The sequence below is a fragment of the Sciurus vulgaris genome, assembly GCF_902686455.1.
Source record: "Sciurus vulgaris genome assembly, contig: HiC_scaffold_181_arrow_ctg1, whole genome shotgun sequence".
Lineage (NCBI taxonomy): Eukaryota > Metazoa > Chordata > Mammalia > Rodentia > Sciuridae > Sciurus > Sciurus vulgaris.
Genome location: NW_027632872.1, coordinates 536,723 through 558,109, shown reverse-complemented (window position 1 = coordinate 558,109; position 21,387 = coordinate 536,723). Strand labels below are relative to the sequence as shown.

General features: G+C 34.4%; 1 pseudogene across 1 annotated transcript; it reads left to right on the top strand.

The window, feature by feature from the left end:
* Positions 1-65: 65 nt before the first annotated feature.
* On the top strand, positions 66-21,303 carry LOC306652371 (GRIP and coiled-coil domain-containing protein 2-like; annotated as a pseudogene). The gene is made up of 12 exons (XR_013766632.1): positions 66-159; positions 3,016-3,135; positions 3,593-3,755; positions 4,041-4,145; positions 4,708-4,870; positions 11,157-11,256; positions 11,354-11,431; positions 12,249-12,397; positions 13,248-13,369; positions 16,466-16,642; positions 19,576-19,737; positions 21,236-21,303. The product of XR_013766632.1 is annotated as a GRIP and coiled-coil domain-containing protein 2-like (transcript).
* The last annotated feature ends 84 nt before the right edge of the window (positions 21,304-21,387 follow it).

Here is a 21,387-nt window from a genome sequence, read left to right as displayed (position 1 = left end):
AAAATCTACAGTTTTTCTGTTCATGAAAAACTCTTAAATTTTACTCTATATTTATAATCGGTCCAGACTTTGAGGGAAGAACTTGAATCTGTTTGTTCAGAAAAGGATCAGTTGTCTGCTTCCATGAGAGATCTCATTCAAGGGGCAGAAAGCTATAAGGTAAAACAGTTATTTTAACAAGTTGTATTCATAACTAGTAAGTTTAAAAAAACTGGAAAGGGCTGGGGATATGGCTCAGTTGGTAGAGTGCCTGCCTCGCAAGCACAGGGCCCTGGGTCAATCCCCAACACCGCAAAAAAAAAAAAAAAAAAAAAAAAAAAATGGAAATCTAGGTACGGGGGCACACACATGTAATCCCAGGGACTCAGGAGGCTAAGACAAGTGCATCACAAGTTTGAGGTCAGCCTTGGCAACTGAATAAGACCCTGTCTCAAAAGTTAAAGGGCTGGGTATGTAGCTCCATACTAGAGTGCTCCTGGGTGTAATTCTCAGTACCATCAGGGAAAGAAAAAATTGAGGAAGGAAGAGATGGAAGGATGGAGGAAGGAAGGAACTGAAAATCTGGAAATGTAAAGGTCCTATCTATAAAACAATCACCTTGTATTTTTGTACTTGTTAGTAAATCTCTTTTTCCCCGCTTTTTTTGTTTTTGTTTTTGTTCTGCTTTTGTACATTATAGTGAATCCTAATGTCAAGATTTTAAGTGGTTAAACCTTTTTTTTTAACTCTTCATTGGCTTTTAAGTTTTTTTTAGTTGTAGATGTTATTTATTTTTATGTGGTGCTAAGGATCAAACCCAGTGCCTTGCACGTACAAGGCAAGCACTCTACCACTGAGCTGTAGCCCCAGCCCTGGCTAGCCATTAAATAGTGCCTTTATCTACTGTTTTCTGAAAGTAAATTCTGTTTGGGGATTTCTTAATAAAAACCAGTAAGAAAAGGATATCTGTTACTATTTAATATTGTTCTGACCAAGTTGAATGAACGTGAAGCTTCACACAAATTGTAACAGGAAAATGGAGGTATTGTTATCTGGAAGTTATATGCTTATCTACTTTAATAAAATAAGTCTCTATTATAAAAATAAAAAAATTAAATCCAACAAAATCACCAAATGCAATAAAATGTCATTACATTTCTTCATGTATTTATTTGTTCAGCAAATATTTAGATGACTGGACTGAATTCTAAGCTCTGGACCTTATGGTGGTCAGCCAAACAGACTACCTCCAACCAAATAATCCTAAATGCCTGACCTCTTAGGACTTAAATTCCAGTAGTAATAATGGGCAAACAGAAAAAAAAAAAAAGATGCAATACAGGCTATGTAGCAAAGCAAGGTGAACAGGAAGAAGTGAATGAGCAGTAATCAAACAGGATTTGACAAAAAGAAGAAAATTCCATAGTAGACAAAAAATAAAAATTTGAGAACTTTAATGAGCATTTGGGCACTTAATGAAGAAAACTTCAAAGCTTGTTTAGGGTAACTGAATATTATTTGAAATACAAATTCTCAAATTGTTTATAAGTTCAAAAACAATTTTATTAAGAATTCTAGGGTGTTTTGGGGAGGGTGTGATCATAACAATTATTCCAAACTTTAAATGGAAAATAAATTAGCAAGATTAGCTAATTTTTCTGAAAATGCAAAAAGGAAAGTGACCTCTTTACACACTAATTTTTTTCCTATCAAGCTATAGAACTATGGTAGAATTCTAATGTGAGAATCAGATTAATCTGACAAAAGAGACAGAGACTTCTGTATAACAACAACACGTACTTTTATGCCAGGCTCTCTTCTGAGTGCATTACATGCTTTAGTATGCTTAATTCTCAAAACAATTGCAAGAAGTATGGTATCAGCATCACCAGTTTATAGGTGAGAAATAAAGCATGAGAGACTCCAGGTCACAGACTTAAAGTTCTTAAGACACTTTAAAGTCCCAAAACAAATAACATAGCAGAGGTAGAATTTTACCAACTATTCCATATCTATTCTTTCACCAACTAAGCTATACTATCCCAGGAAAATTTAAAAATAGAAATCACTGCCAGGCATGGTGGCACATGCCTATCATCCCAGCAACTTGAAAGGCAGGAGAATCACAAATTCAAAGAGTTAGCTCAGACCCTAAACAATTTAGTGAGACCCTGTCTCTAAATAAAAAAAAAAAAGGGCTGGGATGTGACTCAGGGGTTAAGTGCCTCTGGTTAAATCCCTGGTACCAAAAAAAAAAAAAAAAAAAAAAAAAAAAAAAAAAAAAAAAGGAAGAAGGAAAGAAATCACTGAAGAAGGAATTAGTAACCAGCACAGTGGCACATGCCTGTGATCCCAGTCCAGTGACTTGGGAGGCTGAGGCAGAAAGATCCCAGGTTCTAGGCAGCTTCACCAATTTAGCAAGACCCCTCATATTAAGGACTAGGGGTAGCTTAGTGGTAGAACACCCCTGAATTCATCCCCAGTGCCAGAAGAGAGAATTAAAACTATTTGATAGGATTTAGTTAGCTTTTTATTTTATTGCACACACCAAAATAATTTTGGATGGGTTAGGATTTTTGAAAAGTGTTTTCTTTAATCTAGAATAAAATACTTGATCCTTTAGCAGATTCTTACATACAAAAGACTTTTCTAAATTTAAAAGCAATTTAAATAGTTTCTTAAATTGAACTTCATAAAATTCATATACCTGGTCTTCCTCTGGAGGAAATTAATGGATTAGATTATAAGGTCTCTTAGAATATAAAGGAACAAGCTCCACTGTAACTTGCTCACGAAAGAATAAGCTCATTTATAAATTTTAAATTGGAGTTTTTTAAGATCTCTTTAAATACTAAAAATACTAATCTTTTTATCATATTTTCATGTGTAGATTTATATTTTCATTGCCATATTTTTGTATAAATACTTAGTATCTCAAATGGACTATAAATCTTATGTCAGGATTGCTTGATTATACAATCTGACCTATTGAATGAATAATAACCTAAAGTTAAATATTTGTGTCTTTTACTGAAGAATCTTTTATTACAATATGATACGCAATCAGAGCAGTTGGATGTGGAAAAAGAATGTACTAGTAATTTTGAACATCAAATTGAAGATCTTTCTAAACAATTAAGAAATCCAACTTTTCAGGTAATTTCAAATTTAAGTAAATTCAGACATGAAAATTTTAATATCTTTTAATCTCCAATACTTTTTGCATAAAAACATTAAAATACAATCAGGAATAGGATTTCTTTCTTTCTCCACCCTCTCCCCACATACCCCCTGCCATTAGGAGATGAATTTAACAAAACAACTATCCTGTCTTGCTTATTACTCTAATCTCAGTCCCACTGGATTTGTTTTTGTTCCTGACTTTTTTCGTTTTTCTCTTTTGCTCTATTGGGGGTTCATCTGGTCTTTTACAAATTTTACCATATAAATATTAACACTGATGGGTTTTGAAATTTAACACTGTCATCCTGTGGAATTTATTTTGAAATCTTCATTTTTCACACTTTGCCAATATTCTTGTTAATGTACCTTTTCTTCCTCTCTTGAATATATTTTCTGTATGTTTACAAGAATGAACCATTTGTCCTTCCAGTGTGAAAAACTAAATTCTGATAATGAAGATCTCCTGGCTCGTATGGAGACTACAGTCTAATGCCAAGTTAGTAGAATTACACATTTTAGAAGTCCAGAAATCCAAAGCAATGGTGGACAAGGAATTGGAAACTGAAAAACTTCAAAAGGAACAGAAGATAAAGGTAAAAATTACCTGTGAAATGATTCAAATATGTATAGACATATTTTTATCAAAATGTTATTTGAGGAAAAGACTTATTGAAGGAGCATTTGTGCGTTCATTAATTGCTTAATGTATGCCAGCTCTAAATTTGAGAATCTAAGGTGTGATATTTGGATGTATATTTCTTAAATATTGAAAGGTCACCAAATTTTTTGTCTTTGGGTCAGATTTATTTTATAACCTCTAACACAAGTACTTTTCTTAACATTGGTTGAGTTGTGAGAGGTTTTATTTTTAATTTTAGGAACATTCCAGTACCATGCAAGAACTTGAAGAACTTCAGGTACAACTTCAAAAGGAAAAGAAACAGCTGCAGAAAACTATGCAAGAACTAGAGCTTGTTAAAAAGGTAAAATAAAACACCAAGAGTGGAAACTGATGTCAGTGTTCATATTATGAAGCTATTTTATACTTCAAAAAGGAATATTTTAAAATGTTGTATATAGTACTAAAATAACCCTTATAAATTTTCAGCCCCAGTAAATTGGAATTTTAATTTATTTCTCTGACTTTTCAGAAGAATCTAGGCTTTGAATCATCAGTTTGATTTTATATATCATTTTCTATACATGAGTCTTATATGACCTATGAAGATTTAGTTAATGCCAAAAGAAAACTACTGTAAGACCCACTTAAAATATTAATATTTCATAAGAGCCCTCCCAAGACTAGAACTACTAGTTGTGGTTAATGAAAGTCATAATGAAATACAGTAAAGCTAAGAAAGTTGAGCTTTTAAAATATACTTTGATTTTACGAAATTAAAAATTTAAGTATCCAACATCTCATTTGATCATTTATTTACACTGTTCTGTATTCTAGAAGAGCAGAACAGCCTGTGAATTCCTATGGCATCATGTCAGCAATCTAACAAATGAAATTAATAACTGAATCCTTTGTAAAATATTCAGGATGCCTAGCAGACTACATTGATGAATATGGAAATAGCCGATGATGAACGTTTGATGAAAGAACTAAATCAGAAGTTAAATAATAAAAACATTAAGATAGAAGATTTGGAGCAGGAAATAAAAATTCAAACACAGAAACAAGAAACCCTACAAGAAGAAGTGAGTGAATAAGGAAAATTTTGCTTTACCTTAAAATTATTTCATTGTAACAGGTTTGGGGGAGGGGGCCTTACCAGGCCTTTTTCATCTCTTTTAGGATGAGTCTGGCATAGCCTTTACTTGCAGGTCGTGTGCAGCCCACTACTAGGAGGCTGCTCTTCAAATTTCTGCTGAATACCTAGCTTCTTTTTGGATAGTTCCCATCCTATCCTAACACAGTACTAAACATTATTTAGGACCAGCAGGAATGTAAACCATTTGCCATTATGATTTGTATAGTCCATGTTGGTGCTTGATGCATTCTTTCATGTTTGTTAGTTAAGTATTTGTTATGTGAATAATAGGAAGATAAAAGTAATCTTTGTCCACAGTTTGCTGATTGTCGACAGATTAGGAAATTTTGAATAGTAGTGAAGCATTTTTTTTTAATGTAATTCTATCCATTTTATCTATATTTTTTTGAATATAGGAGTTAACTGGGGGTTGAACCCCATAGGCCCTCTACCACTGAGCTTTATTCCCAGCTCTTCTTAATTTTTGTTTTGAGACTGAGTCTCAGCAAGTTGCTAAGGCTGGCCTCAAACTTGGAATCTTCTTATCTCAGAAATAGCTGTTATTACAGGTGTGGGCTACCACACCTGACTCCATAAAATATCTTCTGTTGTTAGCAATGAAAACTATCACTTTCCCTTCAGGTTTTTTTTTTTTTTTTAGCTGTCAATGAACCTTCATTTTATTTTATTTATTTATATGCGGTGCTGAGAATCAAACCCAGTGCCTCACATGTGCTAAGCAAACACTGTATCACTGAGCTACAACCCCACCCCCCTTTAGCATTCTTTAGCTACATCTCATAAATGGGTATGTTTTATTTTAATTCAATTCAAAATATTTTTTTTGTACTGGGAATTAAACCCAGAGCACTTAACCACTGAGCCACACCACAACCCAGCCCTGTTTTTTTGTATTTTATTTAGACACAAGGTCTCGGTAAGTTGCTTAGAGCCTCATTAAGTTACTGAGGCTGGCTTTGAACTCCGATCCTCCTGCCTCAGCCTCTGGAGCCACTGGAATTATAGGTGTGTGCCACCATGCCTGGCTACATCATTATTTTTGTTTAAAATAGTTGTGGGTTTTTTTGTTTGTTATTTGTTTTTTTGGTGTCAGGGATTGAACCCAGAGGTGCTTAACCACTGAGCCATATCCCTGGCCCTTTTTAAAATATTTTATTTAGAGACAGGGTCTCACTGAGTTGCTTAGGGCATTGCTGAGTTGCTGAGGTTGGCTTTGAACTCACGGTTCTCCTGCCTCACCCTCCTGACCTGCTGGGATTACAGGCATGTGCCACCACACCCAGGAATTGTTACCTTTTAAAATAGAAGTCAGGAAACTATAGCCCACAGGCCACCTGCATGATTTTGTAAATAAAGTTTTACTGAAACAAGCCATGTTCATTTGTTTATAGTGTCTTCGGTTGTTCTTGTGTTACAACACCACAGATAAATCATTGTAATAGAGACTAGTGGCTGGCAAGACTATATTATTTTTTATTCAGCCTATTAAGAGAAGTTGACCAAGCCCTATTTTAAAGAAATTAAAAATTAGGAATTTTTTTTTCAATATTTAGCCATTTCTGGTGTTCTTTGTTCTTTCATGTATATCCAAATTCCACCAGGTATGTGTTTCCTTTTGTTGAATAGCTTCTTATATCTTAAGTATAAACTACTGTCAATTAATACTTGCAGCTTTGGTTTGTCAGAAAAACTCTTTTTAATCTGCCTTCATTTCCAAAAGATGTTTTACTGGGTATAGAATTTTATGGTATATTTTTCCTTTTTTGTATCCTGTTTGTGTTTATTCAGCTTCTTGGATGTGTAGAGTTTTTATAAATTTTTTTCAAGTTTGGTACATTTTGGCCATTACTTCCTTTGATTTTTTTTTTTGTCTCAATTATCCCCACCCACCCGAGGACTCTCATTAGATATATTAGACCACTTGATATAGTTCCATAAGTCAGTGATACGCTATTCCTTTTTTTTCTATTTTGTTTTCTTGCTTGCTTACTTGCTTGCTTGTTTGACTTTTGTACTCTCCTAGCTTCTTTTTGAATAGTTCCTATTACTATCTTCAAATTCTTTGATCCCATGCAGCAGAATATCTATCTTAGATATTGCATTTTTCATTTCCAGGAGTTCTATTTTTTTTTTTTATATTTTCCCTTTCTCCATTATATGTTTTATGTTTTCCTTTAAATTCTTGAACATATTTAATAGCTATTTTGATGCCCTTTTTTGCTAATTTAAATCCTTTTTATTTCATGTGTTTATTTCTGTTGATTGGTTGATTTTTTCTTCCCTCCTTGTCATAAGTAATATTCTTCTGCTTCTTTGTATGGGAAAAAAAAAGTAGATGTGAATTTTTCATTGTTGAATTCTAGATATTTTTGTGTTCATTTAAAAAATTAAACCTCAGTAAAGTTATTTGTATATCAGTTTTGTACTTCTGTGAATTATTTTTCATCTCTTTTAGGATGAGTCTAGAGTAGCCTTTACTTACAGGTCGAGTTCCGTCCACCACTAAAGGGGTGCTCTTCAAAGTTCTGCTGAATGCCTGTACTTAGCAAAGTGTCTTCACTCTGGCTGGTGGGGAATCAAATGATTTATAGCCCTGGGAGTTGTCCAGATTACAACTCTCTATTTATTGTTCTTTCCACAGTAGTTCTTTGCATTTCAGACTACCAGCTCTATTTCAGATTCCCATCCCTGCACCAGTTCAGAAATTGCTTCCATACAGTCAAGACAAGTAACATGTTTGTTGACCTTGTCTCAGAGATCACAATCCTACACTGCCATTGTCCAATGTCAGAAAAAGTTTTTTGCATGTATTTTGTTCCATTTCCTAGTTTATGACAGGAAGGTAAGTCTAGACTGTTCGTTACATATGGCCAGAAGTGGAACTTCCATAAAATAATTTAAGGTGGCTACAAATATTACCATACAGTAAGATTTTAGATATAAGTGGTGAGGAAGTAGCATAAAAGAAAATATTGAGATAGGTCTCAATAGTAAAATCAGATAAAAGATTGAGACATAAAGTATACATCTTACATATTTTGCTAGAGGTCTCCTATAAATTTTACTTTTAGCATCCCAGAAGCCAGAGGAAAGGGCAAAAACATCAGTTACAAGATTTGTAGTATCCACAGTAAGAAAGCAAGCTTGTGAAGAAACAACTTTTCTTGGTACCACATCATGTGAAAGAACATTCTCTCAGAATTTTATAAAGGGAGGATTGTTTGATGTAGGACTCAGACCTGACTTGTATGTCACACAGTACCTGAAGAACATTGTTAGAAAACCAAGCCACGAATGTAATCATTCATGTAACGAATGATTCAGAATCTTAGAGTAAAGGGAAATCTTTTGTTTGAAATCTTTTTTTGTAAAAATTCATGTGTGATTGAAGTTAATGTTAGTTCAGGAACCACTGATAAATTAGACTGATATTCTCAGCAATGTCCCTACAATTAATAACAGCAAATCTTCCATGCTTAGCCAGTGACCAAATCACAGCTCAAGAAAGGCAATTCCATGAGTGAACAAAGTCCAAGTGCACAGAGTTCATCTGCCTATATCCAGGGATAAAAATTAGACTACCTAGATAATTAAATACCTGGATAATTGATTACATGTTTTCCAGACAATACACCATGCATATAACATGTTTTCCAAGAAAGTTCTTCATGCAAATTGAATGGCAGAACTCTAGGTTATATTCCTGCAAGCAAACATTTGCTTTTGTGAATTAGTAAATTCATATATTTTTGACAACCTGCTGAAAGATAAGCTAGATACCTTGGAAAAACTGAAAAGGGGTGCTTATTCAAGAAGACCTCCCACTTCTCACTGATAAGTATGTAAATACAGAAATGAATGGAACCAGCAGGAAATGTTGAATTCAGAGGAGAATGATGTTCTATAGACTGGAATGAGTAAAGCTGGGGTTGAGTTGTGTCTTAAAGATAAGTTTGGAAAGAAAAAGATTAATGAAAGACTTTCTGCAGCTATAGTGTAAGCAAAAACTAAAAGAAATACTATCTTGCGAGTCTTAAGTAGTTGGAGTGAAAATCTTCACCTATAAAGGAGAAGTGACATATAATTAAACTAGGCATTACGGTTGGTATCCCAGCCACTTGAGAGGCTGAGGCAGCAGGATTTGCAAGTTCAAGGCCAGTCTCCACAATTTAGCCTGGCCCCGTCTCAAAATAAAAAGAACTGGGGTTGTAGCTCAGTGGTAAGGTGCTCCTGGGTTCAGTCTCCAATTCCAAAGAGGAAAAGAAGGAACATAATTAAAAATGTATTTTTGATCTTGTTCATGAAGGATCTGAATAATGGGGTGAAGTATTCAGTTTACTTTTAAAGATGGGGAAGATTACTGTCTGCTGTATCAGAGTATTTAGATGATAGAGAATCTGAGAAAAGTCTCCACCTCATGGCAGTGAAATCCTTGAAAGACTGTAGTAAGGACTTGTGGTAGCAAAAGAAGCATTAAGATTGTGTTTCACCCAGGTGTAGTGGTGCATGGCTTTAATCCCAACCGTTGGAGAGGCTGAGGCAGAAGGATTGCAAATTCAGGTTCAACCTCAGTAATTTAGCCAGGCCCTAAGCAATTTAGGAAGATGCTGTCTCAAAATAAAAAATAAGAAAGGCTGGGGATGTGGCTTATTGGCTAAGCATTCCTGTGTTCAATCCAGTAACAAAAAAGAAAAAAGAAAGTGTTGCATTTAAAAAAAATGTAATTTTCTCACTCTGCCTTATAAATTAAGGTAGATACATCTTAATCTCCAACCCTTCTATCATTTCCCATCTAACTTTTCAATTTAATTCTCATTATTTTCACAGCTTCTAAAAAGGGCTGTAAACCTTCTTAAGACATGGTGTTTTCTACAAGTGTATATTTCATCTTCTGTGTTTCTTTCTTTCATGACCTCATTCTCATTATTTCTTTCGTGCCCATCCCCACAGAACAGGAAGCATTTAAGACTGAAATCCTGATTCTAATCCTGAATGCTTCCTCTTCTGTGAAACCTCACTCGTAGTTTCACATAAAGTAAATTTAACCTTTAGACATGGAACCACGTAACCGTTTTTCTTTTCTAACTTGCTTTTATAACTCCTAGAGCACTTTGTAAGACTTCATGTGTACTTTGGCCTTTATAAAATACTTTTCAGAACTAGGTAAATATTTTCCAGGAAATAACTGAATTAGTTTACTACAAGAGTATAGTTAAGATACTCCTATTCCTGTTTGCCAAATAATGTAATTTAGATCAGGAGTTAGGCACACTTTTTCTATAAATGACCAAATTGTAAATCTCTGCAGCTTCAGAGACAACGAAGTCACTGTCATATAGTCTTGGTTTATTCTACAACAGGCTGCAGCCAGATTTGTCCTGCTCATTGCAGAGACTGCCTGTGGACTGCACAATGAATCCACTTATTCCTACTTGATATTTTCTGCTTCTTTGCCTCTGTAAGCAAGGAAGTTTTTTCTTTATTAAGTTTTGATTGGCTCCTTAGTGTGCTTTCATCAATAATCCCTCTCACAAAAAAATTTCTGAGTTACTATCAGAAAAAACAGATGACCAAGTAGGTATGTGCCTCTAATATGTAGAATTGTAAATATACAGACTCTTTTGAGGTACTTTTTAAAAGTAGATTTCTTATCTTTTAGAGATAGGGCAAATATAGACATACCTTTACTTCAGAGATATACACTGAATATTTACAGATGAATTGATTTTCTTTAAAATAATTCAGTGGGGATTCAGAGACTAGTTAAGGTGTAGGTCAGGGGTTGACAAACTTTCTCCAGAAAGGGCGGAATAATAAGTATTTTAGGCTTTATGGGCTACATGGTCTTTGTGGTGATTATTCAGGTCACTGTTTTAGCACAAATGCAACCATAGACTGTTTTGAATGAATGAGGCTTGCTGTTATAGTAGAACTGTATTCACAAAAAGAGCCTGTGGGTTGTACTTTGCTGACTCCTTGTCTGGGTGAGATAAGGTTGGGTGCATTGGTAATTGTTCAGCTGGATGATGGGTACACTGGAGTTTATTGTACCTTAGCCACTGCTGTCAAGAATGTTTGAAATATTCCATAATAAAAAGCTCAAAAAGTTAATATGAAGGTAAGTTAATACAAAGAAAAGACTCATCATTGGCATATTTATATTCACTAATTAAAACCTGTTTCATCTCTATCTTCTGAAATTACTTCCTGTGCTAGCTTCACTACAGTCTTCAGTGCAACAGTATGAAGAAAAAACACCAAAATCAAGCAGTTGGTTGTAAAAACCAAAAAGGAACTAGCAGATTCAAAGCAGGCAGTATGGTAATTTCTTAATTTTGTATTTTAGAACTTATTCATAGTTTATTTATGAATAATTTTATTTTTTTAATTTAACCAATATTCTCATTCTGTAGGAAACTGATCATTTAATACTTCAAGCATTGTTAAAGGGTGAGCTGGAGGCCAGTCAACAGCAAGTGGCAGTCTACAAAGTAAGGTTCTTTGTACTTTTTAAAAGACTAAAAAAAAAAAAAAAGTTTATATAGAAATGAGTTATTGGGGCTGGGTTGTGTGGCTCAGTGATAGAACGCTTGCCTAGCATATGTGAGGCACTGGGTTCAATTCTCAGCACCACATATAAATAAACAAAGGTCCACGGACAACTAAAAAAAGACCAAAAAAAAAAAAAAAGATGAAAGAAATGAGTTATCTTCCAGGGATTTTATTTATCCTGTAAGGAGTTAACCTTTAAGGATATTCAAAAGGTTTCCTCAACATTTTGAGGAAGTAGAAACAGTAAATCAGGTCGTATATAACTATGGTATACCATTTAGCTCAGGCTAGATTATTTTCATGCATTTGAAGATCCATAATACACTGTAGAATAGTTCAGAATAAAATAAATATGGCCCCAAACCTCATCTGAATCCTCTGAATGATATTGCATTCACACAAAGCAATTCACAAAATAGTTTTATGTATTTGTTTAAAATGTGTGTGTGTGTGGAGGGGGTGTGTTTGTGTGTAAAATGTCTTGAGGTATTAAATATATAGTCTGGGATTTTGGGAGGTTGATTTTTTGATTAATGTTGGTTTAAGAAAAAGTAAATCAACTTAGCATAAAAAATATTCTTTTCATATTGCTTTGCTTTTTTAATAATAACAAATGGTACCTAAAATTTTTCCTCTACTTAATTCTGTCACTTGTATATACTTATCTCAAATCTCAATTTCATGTTTTAAGGAAAATATCTTTAACCAGGGAAGATAAGGTTTACCAGAACTAAGCTTAAAGCTTTTGCCTTTTAGATTCAACTGGCTGAAATAACATCTGAGAAACACAAACTTCACGAACACCTGAAGACCTCTGCAGAGCAGCACCAGCACACAATGAGTGCACAATGAGTGCATAGCAGCAGAGGGTGTCTGCACCGCGGGAAGAGAGCCCAGCTGCCCAGGTGTGTCCTTCAGGTCAGAAGCCTCTCCCAAGGGGATTTTCTTAACTGCCAGCGAGCAAGCAGTTTACTCAGGGCTATGATCTCCTTTTTCATTGTTTTGCAGTTAAAAACACTAAATGAGCTCTTGGTTCAGCTCAACCTTCTCTACTCAAAATGCATCCTCACCTTAAGAATCATTTTAGTAACAATTTTTGCTAAAAGGAAAAACATGCACACACATTGTTTCCATTTCAACCTTGTTTTGTAATTTATGTGTGAAAGAAAATCACTTATTTATAAGAACTTTTTCTTTTAAAAGTGTTTTGACTCTTTCTGAGAACAAAATGTTTATGAAATGACATTGTAATAGAATGTTCATAGAAACCTGCTTTTTGTCTACAACATACAAAACAATTGGATACAGTAATTTTGTAGAGGTGCAGCTTTTATCTAAGTAATCTTGGCAGTAGTGTTGTAAAAGTTTACAGATCAGGTCAGGAAAGTAGATGATGTAGAATTTAATTTGTACCACTCTTGAAAACTGAAGTTCAAGTAACTTAATGTTTTTGAAGATTAAATTTTCTTTTATTTATAAGAAATAAAAAAAACCTTTATTAAGTTATGAAAGCAAAGAGTGTATTGCAAAGTTTATGGGTAGTCAGTAAATCTAAGAATTTGTCAGACAAAATTATATTCTTGAAACTCTTAAGTAGTGTAAGACTAACAGAAGTGTACTTTTTGTGCAGTTAATTGGGGCTAAAACGAATGTCAGCTATTAAGTTTCAAAAATAGATTTTCACCTTAGTTTGTTAACCTCTGCAGAAAATGAGATCATGTTACAATAGAAAATGTTTTCTTTTAAATATTATAGGCAGAACAAGCTGCTATAACTTCCGAATTTGAAAGCTACAAAGTCCGAGTTCACAACGTTCTCAAGCAACAGAAAAATAAATCTGTGTCTCAGGCTGAAACTGAAGGAGGTAAACAAGAAAGGTAAAGTCTATTTAAAAGAAATATGCAACACAGGTTCTTCACCAACTAGGTTGAAAATTCTATTTCGATTTCTTTCAAGTGTTAATTTTTTCTGTATTATTACCAATGAAAACAGTTGTTTGGCATCACTGTGACTAATATTTGATGTTCTCTTAATAGAACCTGATCATAGTAGAAATTTAGGCAACAGAATTACATATGATTAGTTTTTCCAATTTTGAAAATGGAGGAGTCAAAGGAAAAAAGTGCTTTTTAAATATACTTCTTCACCATTAATTAGGTTAAACAGAATTTGCTTAAAAATGGTTAATTCAAGAAATTTTAAGTTAAATACCAAATTTTGGTCTAGAAATATTTTTTTCTGAAATTTATGACCATCTCAATTCTATTAGAGAAGTGTATTATTTAAAGCTTCTTTGAAACTAGCATGCAGATCCCTTTTGTAAGGTACTCAAAAATACAATGGGAATAAGAAATAAGGGTTTTCTCTGGCATGCGTGTTCAGTTTTTATAAGTAGAGGTTCAGTATTCAAAGCTGTTTTATATCTGGCTCTTTATTATTCTAAACAGGACTAATGATCCTGTGGTGTTTGTATGTTTATTTTCCTGTTACTTTTTGTTTAAGACTCTATTAAATAAGGAAACTATGATTGAAGCATGATGAGATATTCTCTTTACTAGTAGTTCCAGATACAGCTGAAGTTCATTTTTTTTTATTAAAGCTTTATAGTTACACTTAGTAGTTCAGTTCATTCCAACAAACTCATATGCATGGAAATTGATTTCAGTTCTTGATCCCCTCATTTTCCCTCCCATCCTCCCTCCCCTTTCTCATTCTCCTTCTTCTACTCTGCTTGACTTTCTTTTGCTAGTCTATTAATTTATATTTGATTGGTTCTTTATATGGCCCTATCCTTCCCTTTCCCTTTCTTTTATTTTACTCTAACTTCCACATCAGACAAAACTTTTGACATTTGTTTCTGAGTTTGACTTATTTGACTTAGCATGATATTCTCTATTTTCATCCATTTACCAGCAAATGCCTAATTTCATTATTTTTTTATGGCTGAGTAAAACTCCATTGTATATATGTACCACAGTTTCTTCATCTGTTTATCTACTGATGGGCATCTGGGTTGATTCCATAATTTAGCTAATGTGAATTATGCTGCTATAACATTGAGGTGGGTATATCTGTACTATGCCAAGTTGTTTTGGGAAAATAACAAAGAGTGGAATAGCTGGGTCATATGGTGGTTCCATCCCAAGTTCTTTGAGGAATCTCCTTACTGTTTTCCAGAGTAGTTGTACTAGTCTGCAATCCCACCAACAATATACAAGTGTTCCTTTTTTCCCACGACCTTGCCAGCGTTTATTGTTTGTATTTTTGACCATCACCATTCTGACTGAACGGAGATGAAATCTTAGTGTAGTTCCGATTTGCATTTCCCTAACTGCTAGAGATATTAAACAGCTTTTCATGTATTTGTTGGCCATCTGTGTTTCTTTTGAGAGGTTTCTGTTAGTTCTTTTGTCCATTTTTTGATTATTTGTTTCAGGGGATTTTTTTATGTTAAGTTTCTTGAGTTCTACATATTAATCTCCTATCAGAGGAGCAGCTGGCCAAGATTTTCTCCTATTCTGTAGGCTCTCTCTTCATGCTCTTAATCATTTACTTTGCTGTGCAGGAGCTTTTCAGTTTGATGTCATCCCACTTATTGATTCTTGGTTTTATTTCTTGTACTTTGGGGTTCTTACTAACAAAGTTGGTGCCTACACCAATATGATAGAGTGTTTACCCTATGTTTTCTTCTAGCAATTATAAAGTTTCTGGTAATTCCTCAGTCTTTGATCCATTTTGATGGAGTTTTGTGCAAGGTGAGAGAGGGGTGTTGTAACTTCATTTTCCACATACAGCTATACAGTTTTCCCAGCACCATTTGTTAAAAAGGCTGTTATTTCTCTGAGACATATTTTTGGTACCTTAGGAAAAAGTGTCACCATTTGCAACAGCCATTTTTGAGCATACCTTAAAATTGGGTTCAGACCACTTGAATGTAAATGTTTTACGTTTCTTCTACTTTCTTATACAGTAAATACTTCTTTTTTTAAATTTGGGGGGGGTTACTGAGGATTTAACTTGGGGGCACCCGACCACTAAGCCACATCCCCAACCCCATTTTGTATTTTGTTTAGAGACAGGGTCTCACTGAGTTGCTTAGTGCCTCACTGTTACTGAGGCTGGCTTTGAACTTGTAACCCTCCTGCCTCAGCCTCCCAAGCCACTGGAATTGCAGGCGTATGCCATTGCCCTGGCCAGTTATATATTTTTAAAAAATGAAATGAAGAGGTCTGGGGCTGTAGCTCAGTGGTAGAGTACTTGTCTTGCATGTGTGTCACTAGGTTCAATCCACATAAAACACATCAATAAATAAAGGTATTGTGTCCACATACAACTGAAAAAAGAAATTAAAAAATGAAATGAATATTGTATGCATTGTGTCAAAATTATGGATTTTTAACTATTTGTTTTCTCCTAGATTTTATTCTAAGTCTAAAAAGAACTGCTTTTCTTCAGGTCTTTTCTTTCACTATAGCTTATTCTAAATATAGTTCTCATAATGGTTAATGTAGAACTAGGTGGGTTATTTTTTTAACTAATGGCATAATCTATAACAAAAATATGCTATTTTGATGCCATTTAATGTTCTGTTCCACTATATAAATTTTTAAAATTCAGAGATGACTTTTTTATTTAGTTGTTGATGGACCTTATTTTATTCATTTCTTTATATGTGGCTGAGAATCGAGCCCAGTGCCTCACACATGCAAGGCAAGCGCTCCACCACTGAGCCATAAACTCAGCCCGAGACTTCTTTTTTTGTAAATATGTAAGGTTTAAAATCTGACTATAACATCTTTTTTATTATATCTAATCCTACAGTAATTGAATAATTGGATCCTTACAATAATTATATTTGCTTTAGAATCATTAATGAGTATGACATAGAAAGATTAAATGATTAAAATATACTGGAAGCCACAAAATGGAGTTTCACCTCTTTAATGTTTATAACTGTTATATTTCTATTTTAGGGAACACATGGAAATGTTAATTGACCAACTGAAAATCAAATTACAAGAAAGCCAAAATAACTTACAGATGAATGTATCTGAATTTCAGACATTGCAGTCTGAGCATGATACTCTGCTGGAGAGACACAACAGGATGCTGCAGGAAACAGTGTCCAAAGAAGCAGAACTGCGAGAAAAGTAAGACTGCTGGCAGCCCTAATGCTATTTGTACCAGAGAGCTGTTTCTTTGTTAGAACTCCCGATGTGTTGTTCCTTGGAGTAAATACAGATTTAAAAATAAGTAGACATTTATAAAGTCTTAATAACTTTGCTTCATTTACCTTAATGCCTCCCTCTTTGGATTGTTTTTTGTCATATTTAGAACATTAATATTATTAAAAGAGTTACTGTATATAGTAGGTACCACCAAGATCCTGTCTCAAAATTAAAAAAAAAAAATAGAGAAGTCTAGGGATGTATCTCAGTGGTAAAGTGCCCTTGGGTTCAATCCCCAGTACCACCAAAAAAAGAGGGGATTGGGGATACACACACACACACACACATACTGCTAACACAAAGGACAATTGATGCCTCAAAAAAAAGAAAATGCTACTTTCCAACCCAAGTGTCAAATTATAAGTGTTTTTCTTCATTTCCAAGGGAAAACATTTAAACAACTGCTGACTAAAAATAAAATGCAGCTCACTTTTGCAACTCTACTTTCAACTTATCATATTTTGTTATCATTACATTACAATATTATACATTAGGAATATAGGCAAAATAAATAGTTTGTTGCAAAGAAGAAACTTTGGCCTCTTACAGTAGGAAGTTGGGTGGTAATATTTGTTGTGTCTTAGGGCCCTGAGAAATAGTTCTTTAAGCGTATTTCCTCAAGGGTTTTAGAGTACTTTACCTGCCTAACATGTGTTTATAGTGTATACATAATCTTATGCTAACCTGAAAAATGAAAGGGATTGATTTCTTGGCTTACACTTTTTTTGTTGTTGTTGTTACCAGGAATTGAACTCAGGGGCACTCAACCACTGAGCCACATTCCCAGACCTTTTTATTTTTTATTTAGAGACAAGGTCTCACTGAGTTACTTAGTGTCTCACCGTTGTTGTTGAGGCTGGCTTTGAACTCATGATCCTCCTGCCTCAGCCTCCTGAGCCGTGGTATTACAGGCATGTGCCACCTCACCCAGGAGCTTATACTTTTTTTAAAAATGTGTCATTTATACATTAATCATGTGAACCAAAAGTTTCAGGGAAGTTCTACCAATGTTCTAACTACTGTCAATAGGATTTCCCATGAAATTAGCTTATAAATAGTAACACTTACTTGATATGTACAGTACTTTTTCAACACTTTTTCTTACTATAGGAAAGTTATTGCAAATTGCATTGCTAACCAGGTGCAGTGGCACACACCTGTAATCCTAGTGACTACAGAGTCTGAGGCAGGAAGATTGCAAGTTTGAGGCTAGTGTTGGTGATTTAGTGAGACCCTGACTCAAAACTTAACAAATAAAAATATCTGGAGGTGTAGCTCAGTGCTAAAGTGCCCCAGAGTTCCATCTCCTCAATCCCCAGCACCACCACCACCACACAAAAAAAGAACATATATATTCAATATTGCTAACACAAATAAAGTACAGTTGATAATTGATGCTTCTAAAGGAATTTAGTGATGCATTGAATATTTTGAGTACCTACTATGTACTCCTTTAAGTACTAAAAACTGACTTTCCTGTCTTCAAAATGACTTTCTTTGTGTGGTCTCTATTATTTAAAATGTTTGAATATTCATACTTTTTCTATATGAAATTACAGAAACAGCTCCAGAGCAATGTGCAAATTATGCCAGCCAGTTACCTACATTATCCAAGGGTCCCAAGTAACAACTGGGACAGGAAAGTGAACTTCCACTAGCACAGTCATCCCGATTACATAAGAGAGGGGTTTGATCATCTAGTTTTCAAGAAGGTAAATTCAGAAGTGTCATTGATACTGCCTGAAAGCTAGAAGCCTTGCCTGGCTCTTAAATGATTCTTTATCCTGCCTAGGAAGTTGCAATTGCCGATAGTTCTTCCTTTATTTTCTTGTGCCCCTGGTTTCGATCCCTAATACCAAAGGAAAAAAAAAATTAACCAAAACCAAACATAAAACTTCAAACTACAAGTAAAACATTAAAAGTAGCTGTTCCAGGGCTGGGATATAGAGCTCAGTTGGTAGAGTGCTTGTCTCACATGCACAAGGCTCTGGGTTCATAGCTAGTGTCCGGCTGAGTACATAAAAATTACATGAAAAACTATTAAAAGTTGGCAATTCCTAGAACTATTGCTGGAGATTCTGTTTCAGTTTCAGTGACTATAGTGTAAAAACTAGATGAGGGAACTCCAGCAATTCTGATGTGCACTCAAATTTGGAAGCAACCTCAATAAACCAAGTCTTTGTATTTAAGTTTCATATTAATTCACTCAAAATTAATACTTTACTTTTAAGACTTTTGTTATGGTATCATTTTTTATGTTTTCATGATAATAGAGAAAAGGTAGATTAATCTTATATTTATGGAAGCTGCCCCCATAAAATGACCTGAAAAATGGGTTAATAAAAGTATAATTATTTTATGCTCTAAATATAGTCATATTTTGGTCTGGGGCTGTAACTCAGTGGAAAGGTGCTTACCTGGCACATGTGAGGCACTGGGTTTGATCCTCAGCACCACATAAAAATAAATAAATAAAATAAAGAATTGTATCTACTATAACTAAGAATATTTTAAAATTTTAAAATTTATAACTAAGAATATTTTAAAAATTTAAATATGTATATATAGATATATATATATAGTATATTTATTATGATGAACCATGAAGAAAGTTCCTTGCCTAAATCACCCAACAGAGTCTCTGAACCAAAGTTCTTTATCTGAGCTATAGAACACAGAAAAGAATTCTAACTAGATGCAGCTGGTCATCTAGGCTTTAACACAGCAGTACATTATAGATGCATCAGTGACAGGTTGGTTCATACATACACTCGTAGTTGTCCTAGGGATTCTCTTGAAGAACCAGTTGAGAAAGGCTGAGTCAGCATATGAATTAAGTTCCTTTCACTCTTCAGGTTATGTTCAGTACAATCTGAGAACCTGATGCTGAAGTCTGAACATGCCCAGACATAAGTCAGCTCACATCCCAGAATGAGGTCCTCCACACAGATCAAGTGTGACATTTGCAAGAGGAGCACAGAAAGACAATGGAAACTTTACAGCAGCAGCTCTCTAAGGTGAAAGCTCAACTCTTCCAACTCAAGAGTTGAACCATCCACAAGAAGTATGTATGTACCCATGGTAGTATTAGTTGTTCATGTTTTTCACATATTTATGTCATTCGGATACACTGTTCACAAATTCACAAGAAAGTTAAAATTTTACTAGATGGCAACCATTGTCTGTTCTTTGATTAATGAATTTTGAATATGCTGCTTACTGAGAACATATTTTAACCATTTGAACCCTTCTTGGTTATACTCAGAGCAGGCAGCCTGTTTTACCTCTTAAAATACTGATTCTCATGAATTTATTACCTTCCCTGTAAATAAGTATTTCTTTTTCTCAAGACATTCAAGACATACTCTTTGTAATGGAAAATACTCTAGTTCTAGTATTTGCCACTGGATACTTCATGTTCTCCATTATAGATGTCAAATATGCTTATTTAGCTGAAAACATTAGAGAGAGAGCAAGGGGCTTTAAAACACCCAAGCAATACTGAACTCAGAATTGTTGGCCAGTGCAACTTCTTTTCTTTCTAATTTTTAATTAGTTGGAGTCTTAACACCCTATATTCTACTCCCAGGAAGAAATGGGAAAGTGTCAGCCATCATGATGCTGTATTTGAGTCATAAGTTCATTTTGTTTGTTTCCCAACAGATAATGTTGTCACCATAACATGATAGCTACAGGTCATTTGTCAGGGTCAAAAACCAATTTCAGAGACTTTTAACATATACTAAGAGTCAAAATAGGAAGTTAGCAGCCAGGAAAAATAGGTCACACAAGATATTATATTCTAGGAATCAACAAATAAGCAATTGGTAAAATATCAGAACCCCAGGAAAATGCTTCAGAAAGGGCAGAGAGCTAAATTAGAATTGAAAGAATAGTAGAGGCAACTTTATGGGATAAAAAAAAATTTGGATTAGAAATCAGGTCTCTAACAGCTATTAGACCTTGGATGAACTCATTAAATTTCTCTGTACTTCTTGTTGAATTAATTCAGATTTCTTAGATGCAATAAAGTATTTTGAAACTATATTATAAACATGACAGAACGTTCATTATCAGCACCATCAGATCTCCTGCCCAGCAGACTGCAGCAGTGTTTTGTGACGGAAAGAATGCAGTGACAGGAAATACCTGACCCACAAAATAGCTAGAATCTACTTTTAGAATTTTTACCAAAATTTACTTAACAAGTTTAACCCTCTCGCATAAATTAATGAACATAAGTAGTACAACATTATGATCTTTGTCTTATCCAACAGGTTTATCATAGCTAGATGGTAGAAATTTAAAGCTTCTGCTCAAATGACTAAAATGGTTAAAAATTCAGTGACCATTTTTCAGACTTCTTTCTTCATATTCCATTTACTTTTCTTCTAGTTCTTTAAGTTCCTTATCCTTTGCCATCCCCAGGATCATTTTATTTTTTTGAGTATCTTTGTTAAAAGTTGAATCCATCAGTTTTGAACAATCTTACACCCTTTAAAAAATATTTAATAGGCCCAGCTTCTTCCCACCAACCTTTGAAGAACCTTCAAGAAAGGAGGAACCCAGACTTCCCCCTTCTAGATATGCACACTGTAACCCGGAAGAGGAAGAAGGAATGGAAACAACTGATACTGAGTCCTTATCTTCTGCCAGCACACACACAC